At 40.4% G+C, this 16,886-nt stretch overlaps 1 protein-coding gene and 1 pseudogene across 16 annotated transcripts in view; one reads left to right on the top strand and one right to left on the bottom strand.

The window, feature by feature from the left end:
- SPIDR (scaffold protein involved in DNA repair) overlaps nucleotides 1-16,886 on the top strand; it is a 512,165-nt gene that overhangs the window by 252,607 nt on the left and 242,672 nt on the right. The gene's annotated exons all lie outside the window — the stretch shown is intronic.
- Nucleotides 2,067-3,426, bottom strand: LOC118148386 (NSFL1 cofactor p47 pseudogene; annotated as a pseudogene).

The raw sequence follows: 16,886 nt of genomic DNA, 5'->3' as shown, positions 1-16,886 counted from the left end.
CCAGTTGTATCTGACTCCCACGCAGCTTCCACCCCACCATCAGGACACAAAGGTGTTGAGTCCTCGGGAACAATGTCTATCAAGTGCTGAAAAGTCCAGTTATTTTTTTTTTCTCCTCAGAAGTAACTGCACATCCTTTGGGAATTGATAGAAGAAAGATTTCTTATATGATTCCCATATTATGGAAGTGTTCTTCCTTTAAGGACCAATTGCTCCTTCAGTGAGACGCTGTTGGAGGAGAGAAGAGTGACTATTGACACTGTCGTGCTGGATCCCTCCAGGCCTCTGTCACGTGCCTACAGATCAGATCAGTGTCTGAGGCTTTCCCATTGTTGTGGCACTACGAACCCTCTCATTAACTGTCCTCTTCCAAATACCCGGCCAGCTCACACCAATACTTTGGCCCTCCAGCTTGTTTTGTTCACAGGACCCTCTTGCCTCTGGATGCTTAGCTCTGCTGCCTCAGCCATTCCTGTTATTGTAGAAATCAGGAAGCCCTTGAGGCAGCATCTGCAATGCTGGCCTTCCTGTCTGGCCTCCTGGGAGTGTAGTTAGGAGGTGAGTAAGCAGGAGACATGATAGATCCCCCTAAGTCTATATTTCTACATCTGCATTTATCAAGACATTCCTGGCATCCAGGCATTCTGATTTCGATTCCAGGGGGCTGTTATTCTATGCAGAAGGTAGATGTTTTAAGGTACTTGGTTTTAGGGCCAAGGAGAGTGCCACTTATAAACTGGCATGTAGGCAAGTATGAGAAACTCCCAGTTTTATACCTCGGATATCTTTCTCTAGTAACATAACATCTAACAGACAAAAAAGCAGGTCAAATAACTTTTCACCCTACTTTCACATTTATTTTCTTACTTCCTGTTAAGATAACTGTATAGTATTCATAAAGCTAGATTCTTACAGATGAGGAAACAGATTCAAAAACTGTGATTAACTTTTCTGGAGGCAGAGCTAGGTCTACAACATACATCTCTTAACTTCTTGTCCTCTTTTGTTACAACACGATACTGTAGTGGCACGTGGATGTGTATATACGTATAATATGGTACACTCATACATACGTAACACACACCACACGTCACATACCACTTATGCACGTACCACACACATGACACACACATCTGTACACCACACACCCTCTATCCAGAAATTACAGTTTGTGTCATGTCAAATGCTGATGCTCCTAAAAGCAGCATATATTATTAAGAAATTCCAATTCAGCGATTTCTATTGTTAGGGTTAAGTAAAGTCTGCGTTTTGATTTCAGTTACAGTCATTACTTGCAATGTGGTTTTTTTTCTAAAATTTCTCACCTCAGAAGTTGCCCAAAACCCAACTCATGAAGGAATTCTCAGTCTCATTATTAATCAAAGAAATTTTAAAGTATCTTGGCAAAATGTATATGTCAACGCTATGTGTAATTAAGTGTGCACACACAAATGCTAACAGAGTTACAGTGGTTACACTGAAATGTGTAATTGCCTTACTGAGTACAGTTCTTTTGGAATTCAGTATAGCAATATGTAACAAATATCAAAAGAAATTACATACTTAATCTGGATATCCATGCCTGAAAGTTTACTTTAAGGAAATTGGAGTTTAGCATAAAAAAATTATGTATGTAAAGCATTTTTTTTTTTTTGCAGTAGAACTCTTCTCTTTTTCCCAAAAAAAATTTTAGTTTTAGAGTTTCATAAAGTATGAAAGATCATATTATATTAAATAGAATGGGGAAATATTCAGTATAGTATTTGCAAAAAAAAGTGTATAATGTATTTGTACATATAGTTAACAAATATACTTGTTGATAGAGTCTAGGAAGTTACGAATGAAAAACTGTATATAAGAGAATTATGTGTATGTTTGGAATTTTTCGCAATAATTACAGTCTTCAGTTTCTATGTCTATATATTTCTTTTTAGTGAAAATACATCCATTTGGCTGTATCTTTGTTTGTTTTATTTCTTTTCATTAAAGTCCATTAATTGTCACAAAAACCCAGGATATCCAACTAAGAAGAAAGCAAATGTTCAGACAACATCTAAGAACCCAGAGCTATGGAGAAGTTGTTGCACTGGACTGCTGGTGTGCACAAGGCAGCAGAAGGGGTGATTCCCATGGGGCATGGCCACTGGTCATGGGAAACACAGGAGGGAGTCCAGGCAGCTGGCTGGGCAGTTTTGTTCACTAATGCACGATGACAGCATTGAGCGAGGTGGCTTCCTTCAGAGTCTGGCTCTCATCAGCCAGCTCTTTGTTAAGGAAAGTAGTCATGATGATAAAGCTCGTGGTAGCCATGGCTGGCATCCATGATGAAGAGTTGGATGTCGCTAATCTTGTGGCTATGGTTAAATTTCTGCACCAGCCTCCCACCATCTGCAAGCCAAATTTGGATGTTTGTGGGAGGCTCTGATTGGACAATTAAGACGGAAGAGCTGGCTTTGGCTTTATTTTCTGCTGGTTGGTCTGGAGAGCTGGTACTCAACCCCTGGGTGGCAGGGCTGCCCACTCTCTGACCCTTGCCAGTGAAGGCGTTGAGGGCTCCTTTGGACTTCACAGAGTCCTTGTCCCAATGGTCCTCCATATCCAAGTTTACCTGTCCACCATGAGCTTACCTCCTCACCTCTGCTAGTACCTCCCATCTGTGGATAGACCCCAGAAACTGGGCATTGGATGGGTCTTGGTAGCTTCTGAGTTCCCCATTTTCCAGGCTGAATCCCCTCTTCCAGAGTTTCTGTGCTACATGAACACCTTGGCTGGAATGCTGCCTCTTTTCTCCTGCCACACAGGCAGACTCTTCCTCTGGCTGCTCCAAGGCTGTAGCCACCTTCTGCAGATGATCAGTTTACTGGTCTCTCCATTGCTGTTGGTCACTCACTCCACAGCTCCATGCTCTTTGGCACATTTAATGAGATCATCCACCAGCTCATTGGGACTTTTCTTCTGGGAGGGCCAACAATCTGTTGTCCACTTCTCTCTGAGCCCCCAGCATAAAACCTCTGGTCTTCCTCCTCCTCCTCATCTTGGTCATGAATGAGGTCTCTGAAGGATGTCACTTTATTATCACTGGGGGCTGTGCCTCTGGACACTGAACTGGGGGTTGCCTGCAAGATGGTTGTGATGTCTCCATCCCCTCTATCCTCATAAAAGCTCACTAGCACCATCTGCAAGTCCCAGCCAACCGACTCGAGGAAGAAGCAGGCCAGTCCTCCTCGCCCCTGTCGCCACCACACACTCCCTCAGCACCTCCTATTGTTCAGCCACCATCTTCGACCCATGCTCCTCCCTACTGTCACTGCTTTCTTAGGGTTTCTAAAGCATCCTTGAGTGGGTCTTTTGTCTCTTTCTTCTGAGATGGAGCTTAGTGACTGGGTTGTTGAGGATGGTTTAATAGAGGCGGATATGCTAGCTGAAACCCAAACTCTTCTGTTATTGTTCTTACTTTGTCTATACACTGTTTCCTGTGGTGATTGGTCAGCTGAGAATTACTGTTAATCACTTTTTACTTTTCTCCTTCCTGCAACCAAAAGGTGTTTTGAAGATGAACAGTAAATATGGCTTGAAAGCCAGCTCTGTTCCCACTCTCTTTCTCTCTGTTTTGGGGGAAGATACTGTGCATTTTTAAAGCATAACATGAAGCAGTTTTTAGTATAATATGATTTAGTGCAGGCCTCAGCTGCTATCTCTCCCAGTGGTTTTGCTGGAGGCTGGAGCTTCCCGACAGCCCTGACCACGGAGAGGTGGAATGTGGCGCTGACGTCACGGCCACTCCTGGGAATGTTTTGCATTCCTCTTCCTGGCAGTGGTCAGGTGGCTTCCAGCAAGAATGAAGGACAACAGTTCCAAAGAAGAAAAAAAGAGAGGAGGAAAAGGACAGTTTGTAATCAAAGTATTGTGGGGGAGGCACTTTTATTCTGAGCCAAAATTGAAATTAGAACCAGATGTCTTACATTCCGATGCTGCATGAATGTTAAATCAATTTATTAATGACTATAATAACTGAGCTATTTGGCTTTTTACTGAACTTAAGTCTTGAAACTCTGTAAGAATTATGGAAAAACGACTTCTTATAGTTGACATGTTAACTATGCAAGCAACTTTCTGAATGTAAAAGCAAGGACTCTGATGAAAATGACCCTCTAGTTAATCTACAGGCTGCTTTAAGGTCTGTTAATATTCTGAAAAGTCACTTCTGAAACTTAAAGGCTCTGTAATCTATTAACATAGTTTGTGCTGTTCAAACAAATTTAAACCAATTATTGAGGAGAGAGGTAAATTCTATGTTAGCAACTGCTGCAGAATGTCTTTTCTCAAAATATTTACACTTCCAGTGTAATTTCTGTACATTACTGCTCAAACCAGATATTCAAAACAAAACTTAGCAGATTCTTAACGTAACAAACAGGTTTTGCCCAAGTCTTACAACTCGGCAATAATATGTGCGATAGAAAAATGGACAGTATTGAATTGAATTTAAAGTTTGTGTTTTTCTTGTTTTCCAGCCACTGAAGTACCTCTGTTCAAATTCACTATACTGGTTTAGCTAATCACAATCTATATGTCTTTATTTTAAAATATTATACTTTTTTAAAAAACAACTTGATGTTTTTCAGTAGATTTGCACTAATTTTGATGTAACAGCAGTTACATTAACAACAGTTCTCCAGTTTAGGCGAAATTTGTTTGAATACTTCCTGTTATACATTGAAATGGAAAGTTGGCTTCCTCTTGTAGGTCATGTTGCTGGTGAGGAATTTCCAGAAATGTGGAGAAGTGCTGACTCATAGTATACAGTGGACTGATCCAGCAACAGTAGGACTTGAGGGGGATTTTTGAGCTCTTGGCTGAGGCAAGCAAAATATGTGGCTGTAATGTTTCATTTTATTTTTAGATTAAGGGTAAGGGTGGAAGAGGGACTGTTGCTTAGCATGGGATCCATGTTAATAGCTTTAAAATGGCGACAAGTTCTAGCGTTAAATGTGTGTCTAAATGTGTGTTTTCCTACAGTCTATTATTAGAATTTGGAAAACAGGTTGTTTTTGCTATAGTTACCCTACTGTTGTGCTCTCTGCCTCTTGCCCACAGGTGAACCACGTGCCTTCTTGGGCTGGGGTGGTGACTCACCATGGTCTCTATAATGTGAAAGTCACATAGTGCTTGCATTCAGGAGAGTGCTGCAGGAAAAGGTCCATGGCATTGTGCCTTTGTGTCTGCGATCAGAAGTCCCTGAATGTAATAATAACAACTTAAATATTAGCTGACTGGAGTACAGAGAAAAACTAGGATTTGTTGACTTTAATATGCCTGCTTCTGGCCTGTATATTTTACATTCGTTAAATTGTCTGATTCTGAAGTTACTGATTGAGATTTCTTTTTTGTTCATTTGGTATAGAAATGACTGCTAGATTGGCTTTGGAACAGGGATTTCTAAAACAAAAACTCACCTTCTAAACCCATCTCCGGTCTCATAAAGTTAATATATCCCAAATACACTCATCTATCAATTCTGCAAACATGTACTCACTGCTCTGTGTTAGCGCTGATGACATAGAACAGAGGAAGATGTGTTCCTTGTTACCTTGTTTGAGGGGAGGGAGGCACTGGGAGACCACTGCAGGGGATGTGTCTACAGAAATATGTAGTGTTCTTTACAGTTAATATGGTAGAAATCTAAGGATACAGTGAGGCATGAAAGAGGGGTATACTAAAATCTGTGCTAATGTCTGTGGGAGTGGTTTTTTGGATGTGATTCTGAAGCTGTCAGAGTTACTGATTGAAAGTAATTTGAATAGATAATGTTAGGAGAGACATAAAAAATAGAAACTAGAATCTGATAAGGGATATAAGGAAAATATAAATATGTAGGTAACCAATATTCAGACATCCTAAAAGGAAAAACAAACAATATACTACAAATTATATTTGTATGTGCTTTGAGGCCACCACACAAAACAGCACACATGGTTTCACTACCACTTCTGACTGCTTTCAAAGGCTGTAAAAGACCATGCTTTTCAAACAGTCTGCCCTTATGTTTCTGAGGTTTATGTTCTCATCATTCCTGAAAAATTTTTTGAATGGCTATTTGTTAATCATAAGGATGCACAAAATCATAGAACATTATTTTAAAACTGTTTTCTGTTTTCTTTAAAGTTCAACAAATGGAAGAGCACATGTCCTCCTTTTGAACAGGGGTCCCAGGGTAGGGCAGGGAGTGGAAATGGGAGCCTGGGCCACACTGTGCTATGGAGGCTTAACCTGCACATCTGATCCCTGATAGTCTTCAACTGATTCCAGTGTGCTCTCTGACAATAGCCCATTACTTAAATTTACTATCTGCCAATTTCTTCTGCTAAATGATCATAAACCAGTGACCTATTTTGGTTCTTATGAGGAATTACTCACAGAATTAAGCTCATAGTTCAAAATATGAGGGATTGTTCTCTGCTTTTTTTTTTTTTTTTTTTTTTGAGACGGAGTTTCGCTCTTGTTACCCAGGCTGGAGTGCAATGGCGTGATCTTGGCTCACTGCAACCTCCACCTCCTGGGTTCAGGCAATTCTGCCTCAGCCTCCTGAGTAGCTGGGATTACAGGCACGTGCCACCATGCCCAGCTAATTTTTTGTATTTTTAGTAGAGACAGGGTTTCACCATGTTGACCAGGATGGTCTCGATCTGTTGACCTCGTGATCCACCCGCCTCGGCCTCCCAAAGTTGTTCAGTGCTTTTTTTAAGTTCTCAAACACTTAGCAAAGAAGAACCTTGTCAACATCTGCCTAATATTCTGTCTGGGAATCAACTGGGTACTGATATGTAGTTGTCCTTAGCTTTGATGTCCTATGGTATGGAAAAAACTGAAAGTGATGAAGGTAGGGACACTTAGGGCCTGTCACTGTCCCCCAAGGATCCTTGAGAGGTGTCCCAATCCCCTTGGGAGGCTAATCTACAAATCTTCGGACCAGAATAGTGACATATATGGCTCTATAATAGCACTTACACGACTTTATCATATTTTGTCTTTCATTCCCAATACCGTATGAAATTCTAGGTCTAAATTGTCTGAACTGTGTTTCTATGCATATCTCATAAATGTATAGGTATTTAATACATTTTACCAAATAAATGAAATTACTCTTCTTTGAGGCAGAAATACATTTTCTCTGTAAGCTTTTGTGTGTATACTCATGTAGCCCATGAAATGCCTTCCCCCCACCCCCAAAATGGAGTCTTGCTCTGTTGCCCAGGCTGGAGTGCAATGGTATGATCTCGCCTCACTACAACCTCTGCTCCTGTGTTCAAGTGATTCTCCTGCCTCAGCCTCCTGAGAAGCTGGGGCTACAGGCGCGTACCACCATGCCCTGCTAATTTTTTGTATTTATAGTAGAGACGAGTTTCACCGTGTTATCCAGAATGGTCTCAATCTCCTGACCTCATGATTTGCCCGCCTCTGCCTCCCAAAGTGCTAAGATTACAGATGTGAGTCACTGCACCTAGCCAGTGCTTTTTTTTTTTTTTTTTTTTAAGACAAAGGGTCGTCCTTTGTTGTCTAGACTTGTCTTGAACTTCTGGGCTAAAGCAGTTCTTTGGCTTGGCTTCCCAAAGTACTGGGATGGCAGGCATAAGCCATCATACCCAGCCTCATGAAATGCTTTAAAAAAAAATGTGGTAAAATATACATAACATAAAAATTACCGTTTTAACTATTTTTAGGTGTATTTTCAGTGGTATTAACTACAGTCATAACACGGTGCAACCAACACCGCTCTCCATTTGCAGAACTTTTCATCATCCCCCAACGTGAACTCTGGTGCCATTAAACACTTACTCCTCCCCACAAGCCCCTGGTAATCTATATTCTACTTTCTGCCTGTATAAAGTTGCCTATTATATGTAACTCTTAAGTGGAATTATACAATATTTGTTATTTTGTGTCTGGCTTATTTTACTTAGCATGATGTTTTCAAAGTTCATCCACGTTATGTGTCAGAATTTCCTTTTTTACGGCTGAATAATATTCTGTTGTGTGTATATGCCACATTTTGTTTATCCATTCATCTGTTCATAGACATTTGCTTTGTTTTCACCTCTGGGCTACTGTATGAATAATGCTTCTGTGAACATAAGTATACACGTATCTGTTTAGTTTCTGCTCTGAATTTTTTTTTGTCTATAAATCTGGAAGTGGAATTGCTGGGTCTAATGGTTTTTCTTATTTTTTATATATATACTTCTGAGGTACATGTGCAGATCCTGCAGGATTGTTACATAGGTATACACATGCCATGGTGGTTTGCAGCCTCCATCCCCCCATTACCTACATTAGTTATTTTTCCAAGGTTATCACTCCCCAAACTCTCCCAAAGTCACTATCACTCCCCTACCCCCGTACTCCCAAGCAGACCCCACTGTGTGGTGTTCCTGTCCCTGTGTCCATGTGTTCTAATTTTTCAACACCCACTTATGAGTGAGAATGTGTGGTGTTTGGTTTTCTGTTCTTGTGGCAGTTTGCTGAGAATGATGATTTCCACATTTATCCATGTCCTTGCAAAGGACATGAGCTCATCCTTTTTTATGGCTGCATAGTATTCCATGGTGTATTTGTGCCACGTTTTCTTCACCTAGGCTATCCTTGATGGGCATTTGGGTTGCTTCCAAGTCTTTGCTATTGTAAACAGTGTCCCAGTGAACATACGTGTACCTGTGTCTTTATAATAGAACAATTTATAATCCTTTGGGTATATATGCAGTAATGAGATTGCTGGGTTAAATGGTATTTCTATTTCTAGATGCTTAAGGAATCTCCACACTGTCTTCCACAATGGTTGCACTAATTTTTACTCCCACCAACAGTGTAAAAGCATTCTTATTTCTCCACATCCTCTCCAGCATTTGTTGTCTCCAGATTTTTTAATGATCACCATTTTAACTGGTGTGAGATGGTATCTCAGTGTGGTTTTGATTTGCATTTCTCTAATGACCGGTGATGATGAGCATTTTTTCATATGTTTTTTGGCCACATAAAAGTCTTCTTTTGAAAAGTGCCTGTTCATATCCTCTGCCCACTTTTTAATGGAGTTGGTTTTTTTCTTGTGAATTTGTTTTAGTTCTTTGTAGATTCTGGATATTAGCCCTTTGTCAAATGGGTAGATTGCAAAAATATTTTCCCATTCTGTTGGTTGCCAGTTCACTGTAATGATAGTTTCTTTTGCTATGTAGAAGCTCTTATGTTTAATTACATCCCATTTGTCTATTTTGGCTTTTGTTGCCATTGTTTTTCATGTTTTAGTCATGAAGTCCTTGCCTATGCCTATGAATGGTATTGCGTATGTCCTGAAAGGTATTACCTAGGTTTTCTTCTAGGGTTTTTATGTTATTAGGTTTTATGTTTAACTCTGTAATATATCTGGAGGTAATTTTTGTATAAGGTGTAAGGAAAGGGTCCAGTTTCAGCTTTCTGCACATGGTTAGCCAGTTTTTCCAACATCATTTGTTAAATAGGGAATCCTTTCCTCATTGCTTGGTTTTGTCCAGTCTGTCAAACATCAGATGGTTGTAGATATATGGTGATCCTTCCAAGGCCTCTGTTGCGTTCCATTGATCTTATCTTTGTTTTGGTACCAGTACCATGCTGTTTTGATTACTGTAGCCTTATAGTATAGTTTGAAGTCAGGTAGTGTGATTCCTCCAGCTTTATTCTTTTTGCTTAGGATTGTCTTGGCTATGCAGGCTCTTTTTTGATTCCATATGAAGTTTAAGGTGTTTTTTTCCAGTTCTGTGAAGAAGGTCTATGGTAGCTTGATGGTGATAGCATTGAATCTCTAAATTACTTTGGGCAGTATGTCCATTTTCACAATATTGATTCTTCCTAACCATGAGCCTGGAATGTTTTTCCATCTGTTTGTGTCCTTTCTTAGTTCCTTGAGCAGTGCTTTGTAGTTCTCCTTGAAGAGGGCTTTCATGTCCTTTGTTAGCTGTTTCTAGGTATTTTATTCTCTTTGTAGCATTTGTGAATGGGAGTTTATTCATGATTTGGCTCTCTGTTTGTCTGTTATTGGTGTATAGGAATGCTTGTGATTTTTGCACAATGATTTTGTATCCTGAGACTTTGCTAAAGTTGCTTATCATTTTAAGGAGATTTGGAGCTTGGACGATGGGATTTTCTAAATATACAATCATGTCATCTACAAATAGAGACAATTTGACTTATTCGTTTCCTAATTCAATACCTTTTATTTTTTTTTTTTCTTGCCGACTGGTCTAGCTAGAACTTCCAATACTATGTTAAATAGGAATGGTGAGAGAGGGCACCCTTGTCTAGTGCCAGTTTTCAAAGGGAATGCTTCCAGTTTTTGCCCATTCAGTATGATATTGGCTGTGGGTTTGTCATAGATAGCTTTTATTATTTTGAGATACATTTTATCAATACCTAGTTTATTGAGAGTTTTTGGCATAAAGGTGTTGAATTTTGTCAAAGGCCTTTTCTGCATCTATTGAGATAATCATGTGGTTTTTGTCTTTGGTCTGTTTATGTGATGGATTTCCTTTTTGGATTTGTGTATGTTGAACCAGCCTTGCATCCCTAGGATGAAGCCTACTTGATCATGATGGATAAGCTTTTTGATGTGCTGTTGCATTCGGTTTGCCGGTATTTTATTGAAGATTTTCACATCAATATTCATCATGGATATTGGCCTGAAATTTTCTTTTTTAGTTGTATCTCTGCCAGGTTTGGGTATGAGGATGATGCTGGTCTCATAAAATGAGTTAGGGAGGATTCCCTCTGTTTGTGTTGTTAGGAATAGTTTCAGAAGTAATGGTAACAGCTCCTCTTTGTACCTGGTAGAATTCAGCTGTGAACCTGTCCAGATCTGGACTGTTTTTGGTTGGTAGGCTATTAATTGCTGCCTCAACTTCTGACCTTGTTATTGCTCTATTCAGGGATTCATCTTCTTCCTGGTTTAGTCTTGGGAGGGTGTAAGTGTCCAGGAATTTATCTATTTCTTCTAGATGTTTATGTGCATAGAGATGTTCGTAGTCTTTGTGGAATCAGTGGTGATATTCCCTTTATCATTTTTTATTGCATCTATTTGATTTTTCTCTTCTTTTTCATTAGTCTGGCTAGCAGTCCATCTATTTTTTTTAACTTTTCAAAAACCAGCTTCTGGATTTATTAATTTTTTTGAAGGGTTTTTGTGTCTCTGTCTCCCTCAGTTCTGACCTGATCTTAGTTATTTCTTGTCTTCTGCTAGCTTTTGAATTTGTTTTATCTTGCTCCTCTAGTTCTTTTCTTTTAATTTTGATGATAGAGTATCTATTTTACATCTTTTCTCACTTCTCATATGGGCATTTAGTGCTCTAAATTTCCCTCTAGATACTGCTTTAAATGTGTCCCAGAGATTCTGGTATGTTGTGTCTTCATTCTCATTGGTTTTGAAGAGCATCTTTATTTCAGCCTTCATTTCATTATTTATCTAATAGTCATTCAGGAGCAGGTTGTTCAGTTTCCATGTAGTTGTGTGGTTTTGCATGAATTTTATAATCTTGAGTTCTGATTTGATTGCACTGTGGTCTGAGAGACTGGTTGTTATGATTTCTGTTTTACATTTGCTGAGGAGTGATTTACTTCCAATTACGTGGTCAGTTTTAGAGTAAGTGCTATGTGATGCCAAGAAGAATTTATATTATGTGGATTTGGGATGGAAAGTTCTGTAGATGTCTATTAGGTCCACCTGGTCCAGATCTGAGTTCAAGTCCTGGATATCCTTGTTTATTTTCTGTTTCATTTATCTAATACTGACAGCAGAGTAGTTAAGTCTCCCACTATTGTTGTGTGGGAGTCTAAGTTTCTTTGTAGGTTGTTAAGAACTTGCTTTATGTATCTGGGTCCTCCTGTATTGGGTGCATATATATTTAGAATAGTTAGCTCTTCTTGTTGCACTGATCCCTTTACCATTATGTAATGCCCTTCGTTGTCTCTTTTGATCTTTGTTGGTTTAAAGTCCATTTTATCAGAGACTATGATTGCAACCCCTTCTGTCTTTGCTCTCCATTTGCTTGGTAAATCTTCCTCCATCCCTTTATTTTGAGTCTGTTTGTGTCTTTGCAGGTGAGGGGAGTCTCCTGAATACATCACACAAATGGTTCTTGACTTTGTATCCAATTTGCCAGTCTGTGTCTTTTGATTGGAGCATTTAGCCCATTTATATTTAATGTTAATATTGTTATGTGTGAATTTGATCCTGCCATTTTGATACTAGCTGGTTTTTTTGCCCATTAGTTGACACAATTTTTCATTGTGTTGATGGTCTTTACCACTTGGTGTGTTTTTGCAGTGGCTGGTACTGGTTGTTTCTTTCTATGTTTAGTGCTTCCTTCAGGAGCTCTTGTTAGGCAGATCTGGTGGTGACAAAATCTCTCAGGAATTGCTTGTCCGTAAAGGATTTTATTTCTCCTTCCCTGATGAAACTTAGTTTGGCTGGATATGAAAGTTTGGGTTGAAAGCTCTTTTCTTTACGGATGTTGAATATTGGCCTCCACTCTCCTCTGACTCATAGGGTTTTTGCCAACAGATACGCTGTGCGTCTGATGGCCTTCCCTCTGTGGGTGCCCCAACCTTTCTCTCTGGCTGCCTTAGCATTTTTTCCTTCATTTCAACACTGGTGAATCTGATGATTATGTGCCTTTAGGGTTGCCCTTCTTGAGGAATATTTTGTGGTGTTCTTTGTATTTCCTGTATTTGAATGTTGGCCTGCTTTGCTAGGTTGGGGAAATTCTCTTGGATAATATCCTGAAGAGTGTTTCCAGCTTGGATTTATTCTCCCATCCTCTTCAGGTACACCGATCAAGGATAGATTAGGTCTTTTCACATAATTCCATATTTCTTGGAGGCTTTGTTCATTTCTTTTCACTTTTTTCTCTAATCTTGCCTTCCTATTTTATTTCATTGAGTTGATCTTCGATCTCTGATACCCTTTCTTCTGCTTGATCGATTCAGCTATTGAAATTTGTGTATGCTTTGCAAAGTTCTCATGCTGTGTTTTTCAGCTCCATCAAGTTGTTTATGTTCTTCTTTAAGCTGGTTATTCTAGTTAGCATTTCATCTAACCTTTTTTCAAGTTCTTAGTTACTTTGCATTGAGTTAGAACATGTTCCTTTAGCTCAGAGAAGTTTATTACCCACCTTCTGAAGCCTGCTTCTGTCACTTCATCAAACTCATTCTCCATCCAGTTTTCTCACCTTGCTAGTGAGAAGCTGTCATCCGTTGGAGGAGAGGCGTTCTGGTTTTTGGTGTTTTCATTCTTTTTGCTCTGGTTTCTTTTCATCTTCATGGATTTATCTACCTTTGGTCTTTGAAGTTGGTGACTTCTGGATAGGGTCTCTGAGTGGACATCCTTTTTGTTGATGTTGAAGCTATTTCTTTTGTTTGTTTGTTTTCTTTCTAACAGTTAGGCCCCTCTGCTGCAGGACTGCTGGAGGTCCACTCCAGACCCTGCTTGCCTGAGAATCACCTGTGGAGGCTGCAGAACATCAGTGATTGCTGCCTGTCCCCTCCTGCTTTATCCCAGAAGGGTACCTGCCAGGTGTCAGCCAGAGCTCTCCTGTATTAGGTGACTCTGGATATACGGGGGTCAGGGAACCACTTGAGGAGGCAGTCTGTCCCTTGTCAGAGCTCAAGTGCTGTGCTCCCTTGAGAGCTGCTGGGCAAGGATGTTTAAGTCTACTGCAGCAGAACTCACAACCACCCCTTTTCCCAGGTGCTGTTTCAGGAAGATGTGGCTTTATTTGTAAGTCCCTGACAGGCTGCTGCTTTTTTCAGAGATGCCCTGTCCAGCAAGCAAAGGGGTTGAGTCACAGTCTGCCTGCAGAGGCATTGCTGAGCTGCTGCAGGATCCCTGCAGCTGCTGCGTAAACTTTGTGCTTTTGTTTACACAGGTAAAGTTAGAGCTGCCTTGGTAATGGCAGGCACCCCTCCCCCCATGGAGCTCTACTGTCCAGGGTCAAGCTCAAACTGTTGTGCTGGCTGCAAAAATCCCAAGCCAGTGGAATTCAGTTTGCTGGTCTCCGTGGGGGTGGAACCCTGCCTTCAGCCAGATCACCTGGCTCCCTGCCTTCAGACCTCTTTCTCTCAGGGGTATGGGTGACTGTGTCTCAAAGGAACTCCAGGTGTAAGTCAAAAGGGCTGCTCAGATTTGTGCTGGGATTTGTGCTGGGAACTTGTGGCACTGCTGAATAGGCTGCCAAGATTTGCCTTGGAAACCCATGGCACGCGGGGATCTCCTGGTCTGTGGGCTGCAAAGACAGAGAGAAGCATAGCAGCCAAACCGGAGCTCCAGAGTGGCCGGAAATGTCCATAATGGCCTTCATTGGGTAGGAGCGAGGGCCCTCCAGCTTATTGCACTTCCCAGGTGAGGCAGCATCCCTCCCTGCCTCAGTTTGCCCTCCTTGGGCTACACCTACTGTCCAGTTATTCCCATTGGGATGAACCTGGTATCTCAGTTGGAAATGCGGAGTTCACTCACCTTCTACATGGCTCTCACTGGGAACTATGCTCTGGAGCTGTTTCTATTCGGCCATCTTGGCGAATGTCCTGGTTTGACTTCCTAAGGAACCACCATATTGTTTTTCATAGAAGTTGCATCATTTTATATTTCTACCAACAATGCATGGGAGTTTCAGTTTCTCCACCTTCTCACCAACACTTGTTATTTTCTTTTTTTGATAATTCTAATGAGTATAAAAGTAGTATTTAATTGTGGCTTTGATTTGCATTTCTGTAATGACTTGTCACCCAGGCTGGAGTGCAGTGGCTTGATCTCAGCTCACTGCAATCTCTGCCTCCCAAGTAGCTGGGATTACAGGCACCTGCCACCACGCCCAGCTAATTTTTTGTGGAAACAGAGTTTCACCGCGTTGACCAGTCTGGTCTTGAACTTTTGACCCCTAAGTGATCCACCCACCTCAGCCTTCCAAAATGCTGGGATTACAGGTGTGAGCCACCATGCCTGGCAGATACACCTTTAAATTCTGAAATACCCCCACTTAAAACATAATTATTACTATTACCTGCAAAATAAAAGTCTGCTACTAGGATAAAGAGTTCCTCATCAATTCTGTATACTCTAATACCAGCCGTCCCCTTGCCCACAAACACCGAGTGCTTGATATGAGGTGTACATTCATAACCACAGATGTCCCTGGAGCCACTGATCCTTAAGGGCTCAGAAGAGAGCGGGCTCCTCCCTCATTAGCTAGTCTGTCTACACAGTATTCTGTTGATATATTTGTATCAAATTCATTAGGTATCCAGAATGATTATGTTCACTTATTCTGATTGTAGCTTTCTCAGAAAAAAACATACTTTTAACCTAAAGCTAGGAAGTTTGTGAAATTATTCACGGTAAGGCCATCTTGTAATCATGAAACCAGTGATAAGTTTGCTAATTTTCATGGTTTCATTATTCACATTTAACTCTTTATTACATCTGAAATTTATTTTGGTATATGATTTAAGGGTGGAGATTAATTTTAATTTTTTTCCAAACAATTTTATCAGCACTTCTTTCTGAATAATTTTCCCTTACTGATTTCAAATGCATCTATCGTATATCATATTCCTATACATCATAAGATTTATTTCGTGCCTCTGTATTCTATTTCGTTGTGTCAATAGCTTTTCTTTTTCATTCTAATCTGTTTCGCTAAGCAAGTATTCATTCTATAGAGTTTTTGGTTGTTAATACTTTTAAAAATATATTTAAAGTAATTGTAGGCTATTCAGCGAGCATTCACAGATACTCTCCATGTGAAGAAGTGCATTGGTAGCAATTCATATACACATAGTTCTGGTGTTGCAGCCAGGCAGCTTTGTTAGTTCCAGTTTCACCTCATGCTAGACATGCAGGAATTCTAAAAGATCAGGTGTATTCTTATGATCTGCTTATTATGAAATTCAGGAACTTATTAATTGTATAAATTAAATTGTAGAGCCTGCTGCTCCATCTAGTTGGCTACGACATTCTTGCAATGGTAACTATTTTGCCTTGGGCTTCACCTAATCATCCCTGTTAGAAGAGTACAAATGTTAATAGCATTTCCTTTTTGAAATACTTGAAACAAATAATTTTATTTGATTTATGATGCTTTTCTCTTTATTTGACCAAGAAATGTTATGGGGATTCCATTATGTGCCTAGACACTATGCTGAAGGCATTGGGAAGCAGGAGCACTCGCACCAGAGCTGCATGTCTGGTGACAGCCACTTGCTAGAACTGGGGTGATAGGGCATATTGTTATATCACTCAAGACTTATGCTACTTTTACAGTCTTATATTAGCGAAGTGAAGAAATGTGAATAATTGGTGAAACCTTTGAAAACCAAGCTCTAAGATTCCTGTAAGGAACTATAGGTTGGAAATAATTTAATAATGCCAAGTACATATGATCAGGATATGTACCAGGATAGAGTGGACAGTTCTCTGACCTGGCTATGTATCCTTTTTTTTTTTTTTGAGAAAGAGTTTCACTCTTGTTGCCCAAGGTGGAGTGCAGTGGTACGATCTTGGCTCACTGCAACCTCTGCCTCCTGGGTTCAAGCAATTCTCCTGCATCAGCCTCTCGAGTAGCTGGGATTACAGGCACATAATGATGCCTGGTTAATTTTTGTCTTTTTGGTAGAGACTGAGTTTCACCTTGTTACCCAGGCTGGTCTCGAACTCCTGACCTCAGGTGACCCCCCCCACCTCAGTCTCCCAAAGTGCTGGGGCATTAGCCACTGCGCTCGGCCACTATGTGTTCTTTTAAGCTCCATGACAACGTTTTTAAAAAGATGCTTTGGTTGGGCACAGGGGCTCATGTCTGTAATCCCAGCACTTTGGG

The sequence above is a fragment of the Callithrix jacchus genome, chromosome 16 (genome assembly GCF_049354715.1).
Source record: "Callithrix jacchus isolate 240 chromosome 16, calJac240_pri, whole genome shotgun sequence".
In the NCBI taxonomy this organism is placed as follows: domain Eukaryota; kingdom Metazoa; phylum Chordata; class Mammalia; order Primates; family Cebidae; genus Callithrix; species Callithrix jacchus.
This window is presented reverse-complemented; position numbering and strand designations above follow the sequence as displayed.